The 6,180-nt window shown below is 38.8% G+C and overlaps 1 pseudogene; it reads left to right on the top strand.

The window, feature by feature from the left end:
- Positions 1–664: 664 nt before the first annotated feature.
- Positions 665–6,180, top strand: part of LOC131755739 (nicotinamide phosphoribosyltransferase pseudogene) — a 134,046-nt pseudogene continuing 128,530 nt past the window's right edge.

Genomic DNA, 6,180 nt, shown 5'->3' with positions numbered 1-6,180 from the left:
AAGCCTCTCGGGCTGGGGAGTGCTGTCCAGCACCCATCCTCTGTGCGGGAATCTCTCCTCTTTTTCCTCCGCACCCTGTTACTGCACTCTCCTCCATGGTTCTGAAGCTTCCCCCCTCTTCCACCTGCAGTGTCCACCCGTGAAGGGCCTTCCTAGTGTGTGGAAACCTTTCCCCCTTCACAGCTCCCTCCCACTGGTGCAGGTCTCGTCCGTATTCTTTGTCTGCGTTTTTTTTTTTTTTTTTTTCTTTTACCCTACCCAGGTGTGTGGGGAGTTTCTTGCCTTTTGGGAGGTCTGTGGTCTTCTGCCAGCATTCAGTAGGTGTTCTGTAGGAGCTGTTCCACATGTAGTTGTATTTCTGATGTATTTGTGGGGAGGAAGGTGATCTCTGTGTCTTACTGTTCTGCCATCTTGTAGCTCCTCCCACACATTGACATTTTTAAAACATTTCTTGAGTGTGCCATACTCTTTCTTCATTCTAGGCCTTTGCATATTCTGTTCTCTTTGCCTGCCTGGCATGCCCTTTCACCAATTATTCTCTAACATAGTTCCTACTCCGAAAATTCATGTCTACCTGTAGCCTCAGTATAAAACCTTATTTATAAATACAGTCTTTGCAGAAGTAACTAGGATAATTATTGAAATGAGATTATATTAGATTAGGATGGGCGCTAAATCCCATGAGGATGTCCCTGTAAGAGACAGACAAGGACATACAGAGACACAGCAAAGAAGGCAATGTGAAGATGGAGTCAGAGATTGGAGTGATGAATTTATAAGCCAAGGAAAGCCAAGGACTGCCTACAACCACCTAAAGCTAGGAGACGGGCAAGGGACAGGTTCTGTCTCAGAGGCTCCAGAAGGAACATGTGTGGACACTTTGATTTTGGATTTTCAACCTTGTGACCTGTGAGATTACATTTCTGTTGTTTTAAGTTAACTATTTTGTGGGACTTTGTTACAACAACCCTAGAAAATCAACATATCTTTCTTTGGATATCACTGTACATGGTACCTCCTTTGCAAAGCCTTCCCTTATACCACTAGTCTGAATCAAGTAGCCCTTTAATGTGTTGCCCTAGGATCTTCTATTTTTTTCCACTTCATTATGTTTAAATTTCTTGTTTGCTTTGCTTCCAGGAAGCTATACTACATAGCCTTTCACAGATGTATGCCTAGGACCTATCACAATGACCAGCATGTAACAGGTTTCCACAAGCATGCTCTGACTGATTTACTGTACCTAATTACTCTCTCTCCTTTTGGCACCTAGTAAAGTGGCTGCTACATAGCAAGTGCTCGGTAAATGTTGTTTACTCAGTGATGGATTCTGTCAGTTGGCTCATGCTGCTAGTAGTGGCATGGACCATTGACTATGGCTCTCACCCATCCTTAGCCTCACTAAAGTGTGTAGAGCTCGCCCAGAGGAGGTTCCATCTGTAGAGTCCTTAATAATTCCACAATCCTTTCTCACCCAACACTGAAGGTGAATGTCCAAAAGCCCTGTGAATCTTGTATAAGTACAGCTGTACTTATACCCAATTTGAGGAAAAAAAGCCAGATCTTATAACTAGACAGTCACAGTAGAACTGAGAAGTTCTGACTCCATATTCATCATTCCTGCCACTGAATTCTATGACCCTGTTAACAGTGGCACAAAAACAACCTAATCTTTCAATTATCCATTTAAACAAAATGCTTTTACTGATCCTTGTGACAGGTAAAGGAAAAACTGTTGAGAGGGCTTAAGCAAGATGACAGGGAGTATAGGGCAACAGGATTCTAAGGGCATATATCCCAGGAGAATCTCAAGTGATGCCAGATAGTCATAGTTGTCATATGAGCTCGTTAGTCTTCTTGGTCATTTCCAGATGTGTCCTACCTCATCAGAAACATGTTATGGAGCCAACAAACCAGTAGGTAATGTGAAAACTCAATGGAAAAAGAAGTAAAAGAAGAACTAGAGTGCATACTTGTTCTGAATAAAACAACAGAAAATGCAATTGTGCATTACAATGACTCAGTGTTCTACAAAAGCCATGGAGTTGGCCATGTGACTGAGAGTGAAAAGCAAAGAATTCTGGTAGTGGAGAGGAAGGCAAAAATAGCAACATATTTTTTCTTTCAAAATTTCCACTTGAGGAGTAGTTGGAAGCTAGTCAGGCCTGGGATTTCCAGATTTCTCCTGAGATAAATAAATGATGTTTGCTCTCTTTGTGTGTGTGAAGTAAGCTCACTGAAATATATGTATATCTCCATAGTATATCTGTCCCCTGAGAGATGAAAAAACTTTTTTTATTTGTAAGACTGAAACAGAAAAATGTGTTGCAACAGTACACACTCTTTGGGAATGGAAAATACAAGACATTATGTATGTTATGCAGGTGCAAACAGGAGAAGCAGAGAAGTCTCTGCATTTTTACTGCAGGTGGTACCCTGTGTGGTTAAATGCATAGGTTTTGCAGTTACACTGACTTTGTACAAATCTTGGATCTATTACTAACTCATCTGTATAGCCTTGTACAAATAATTTCATTTCTTCATGCCTCAGTACAAAGCTATAAAATGGAGCCAAATAATATACATAATTTATAGGGTTGAGATAAGAGTAACAGGAATTATGACATAAATAATGTAAAATAATACACAGCATGCAGTAAACACTCAATAAATATAAGCCCTTATTTTTAATGTTTATCTTATGTGGATTCAGCAATAAAAATGTAAAAGTGAAAGAGAACTATGCACAATAGTCAAATGTTCGGACTGTCGGGACTGGAACACCCTGTCCCTTGTTGGCTGTGTGCTATTAGGGAGTGATTTAATTTCTCTAAGCCTCATTGTCTTCTTTGGTAAGATAAGATGATGATAATACTTTTCGCACAAGGTTGTTGTGTTATATAAAACACTTACTTGATTATCTGGCACATAGTACAAGGTCTACACATGGTAGCTCTTTCTATTACATAGTGAGAATTCTTATGACTTTGCTGTGAGAACTGATTGCTTTAGCAAAACACAGTATGTAAAGCAGTAAAGCTTTTCATTTCATGGGCCACTAAGAGGAAAAGCCGTTTAGTTCAGCTCTTTAAAGAAAAAAAAAAAAAAAAAAGGAAATAAACAAACCAACAAAGGAAATAACCTTGTTGAAAAAAGATGAAAGAAGATATTGAATTTTTAATAGTAGAGTAAGGCATGTTTCTGGTGTGTGTGTGTGTCTGTCTCTCTGTCTCTTATAGGTACCAAAGTGATAGTAGGTTTTCCTTTGTCACACTTTATTTGGGGACAGAACAAATACTGATGTTGCACAAACCTCCTTTATAAAGGCAGCTCAACTGATGTAGCCATGTGACAGTGTGGTCATTGGAAGCCTATACAGTTTTGAAAACCTTTAAGAGGTGAGCATGGAGGTGGTCAATGACTAAAATGTTTCACAAGATTCAGCTTTCAGTTGGAACTAAAAATGTAAATTCAATATGAAATAGCATAGCTAAGCATCAGGGTCTGACAGCTGAGGTCCCACCATTAAGGCAAGAAAATATTCCTATGGATACCCTTTGAGGTGGTTTGAAAGCTATGCTAAGAGTCAGGGGGGAGGAACAGTAACTATTCTTAATAAACACATATGGTTCAGGAACTACACTGAGCATTTTCCTCCATCTAATCCCTATCATAAGGCTCTGAGATATGTAACATGATGGGTATTTAAAATCAGATATTTGGATTCAAGTAGGCTGGGGTTCTAATCTCAGCTCTTCCACCTTCTACCTGGGTGAACCTGGGCACAGTAAGCCTCCATTTTATCATGGGGCTAATAAAGCTGCCTTCCTGGGCTCTTCTCAGTGTTCTATAAAACAATGAATGCAAAGATCCTAGCACAATGCCTGCCACGTAGTAATTGGTCAAAAAAGGAAGTTACAACCCGTGTTATATTCATTTTAAAGAAAAGAAAATTATGACTTAGGAGAGGGCACAAAAGGCTAAAACTAAAAATCTTAATTAATGGAGAATTTTGCAAGATGATATGAAATCCATGTTATTTCTAGGTACTACCAAGTTTCTCAATTCTCGGTCCACAGCCATGTTTATGGAGAATTTCCTCAAGAGCTCCCACACCCATCTCCTCATGCTGTGACACTTAACATTCTCCTTCCCAACAGTAACAACAAGACTTACTGCCACATGTGCAATATTTACCATGTAGCAAGTTTGGCACTAAATTTTTTATATGCATTATTTTCAATTTATTGCAATAAGTATCTATGAGGTAGATATTGTTTTTGACATTTGAAGATGAGGTAAGTAGAGCATAGAGAGAATAAATAATTTGCCCCAAATCTCACAAACAAGACAGTAGGAGAACAGTAGGATTTGAAGTTGGTTGGTTAAACTTTAAAGCTCATACTCATAACACATCACTCCCAATATTAACCTGTAGCCTTCTGCTATGTTATTGGATCTGAGACACTGAAATAAAATTTAAATAAAAGAATGAACATTGAGTGACCTTTTCAGGATCCAAAGACTAAATAAATATAGACTTGACAAAATATGACACATATGCCACTACAAGACCCTGCTTGGGTACTGAAAGCGATGTAGCATCAGAATTCTTTTCAACAGAGATTCATGATCAATCTGAGTTCATAAACAAAATGTATATTGTTTGCAATCTCACATCTATTTTGATGGGCTCCTTTTTTACAGGAGGATATGCATATCCTGAGAAGGAAAGATATTTTCCCAAGATAATGCTATCCCAAGACAGCATGTCAATGGCAGATTCAGCCTGGGAACTGGATCCCAGACTTCCAGCACGTGCTCTTTCCATGAATCCCCAACACTTATTCTGACTTGTTTTGCTCTAGGGAGGCTCTGCTTGTGATTGGGCAGCCTTTGGAAATCACAAGCAAGAAGCTACTAATAGCACACACCCTATCTGAGTATTTGGGAACAAACCTCCAACTCTTGCCATGGAGAAGATTTACACTACTTTTCAGTTAAAATTTCTGTATGGTTCTAAGCTTCCTATTAGCCTTTTGCTAAAATAGGGCTCATGTAATGTGGTTTCAGATACAACTCATAGGTTAATTCATGTGCTTTGATCTGTCCTAGCTATAAACTGTTTGTTAAAAAGAATGTAAATTAGATTGGCAGCTGCTTGCAACATCGCAGAAGGTATCAAAATGCATACTCTGGTGAAACAGCATCTGTAGTAGTCACGACAGGCTAACTGCTATAAAAAGAATAATTCCAGAGCTAAGGGCTTAATACAATAAAAATTAGTTTTTCACTGTCTGAGTTAGGTTGGTGGCCAGGAAAGGATTGATAGTGGAGGGAGGCTGTATTTCATGCAGTAATTCAGGGTCTCATGTAACTCTGCACTCAGCAGGTAGACGGGAAAAGAGAAAGAAGTTGGGGATTCCTGTGGAAGGTTTTTTATGGGCTAGACCTCAAAGTCATACCCATTTCTTCCTACTTCCATTGTCTAGGGCCTACTCCCATGATCAAAATTAATCATAAGGCAAGATGGGTAATGTGGTGTCTAGCTGGGTACCCAGGAGGCAAAAGTGTTGGTACACAGCTTGCTAGTGTGTCTGCAACAGCCAGCAAACTCCCTCCTCATCACAATTCATATGCATATAGACACACACTTACAGAACTGGCCTGAATGAGGGGACGTTCAAACCTTGGCCATAACATTAACAAAGAAAACAAGCAAGAAATCAGCCTAATAGTTATTTTTCATCTGGGCATGAGCTTTTAAACATTTGAAGCAGGGGAGGAGAAATATGTATCAATTTTAGATATGAATTATTTTTTATCCATTAATTCTGATTCTAGGTACTCATCTGAAGTTAAGTAAGTAGAAGATGTACAAGAATATGTGTAAAAAGATGCTCATTACATCTTTATTGGAATAGGAAAATAGTAGATTAAAATGCACATAATAGAAGATTGATTAGGTAAATTATGGTGCATTTATACAATGTAGTACTCTGTGGCTTTATATACAATAAAGTATTTCCACATACAGTAACATTTCTATAATAAAAAGTAGCAAAATAACAAATACAGTAAGTTCTATACATTCATCAGTGCCACCCTGGGCCACAGGCATTATGTGAAGTCTGTACGGTGGAAATGTACAACACAGAAGCCCTGGAAATACCTAAATCA

Source organism: Kogia breviceps, chromosome 4 (assembly GCF_026419965.1).
Source record: "Kogia breviceps isolate mKogBre1 chromosome 4, mKogBre1 haplotype 1, whole genome shotgun sequence".
NCBI classification, from domain to species: domain Eukaryota; kingdom Metazoa; phylum Chordata; class Mammalia; order Artiodactyla; family Physeteridae; genus Kogia; species Kogia breviceps.
This window is presented reverse-complemented; position numbering and strand designations above follow the sequence as displayed.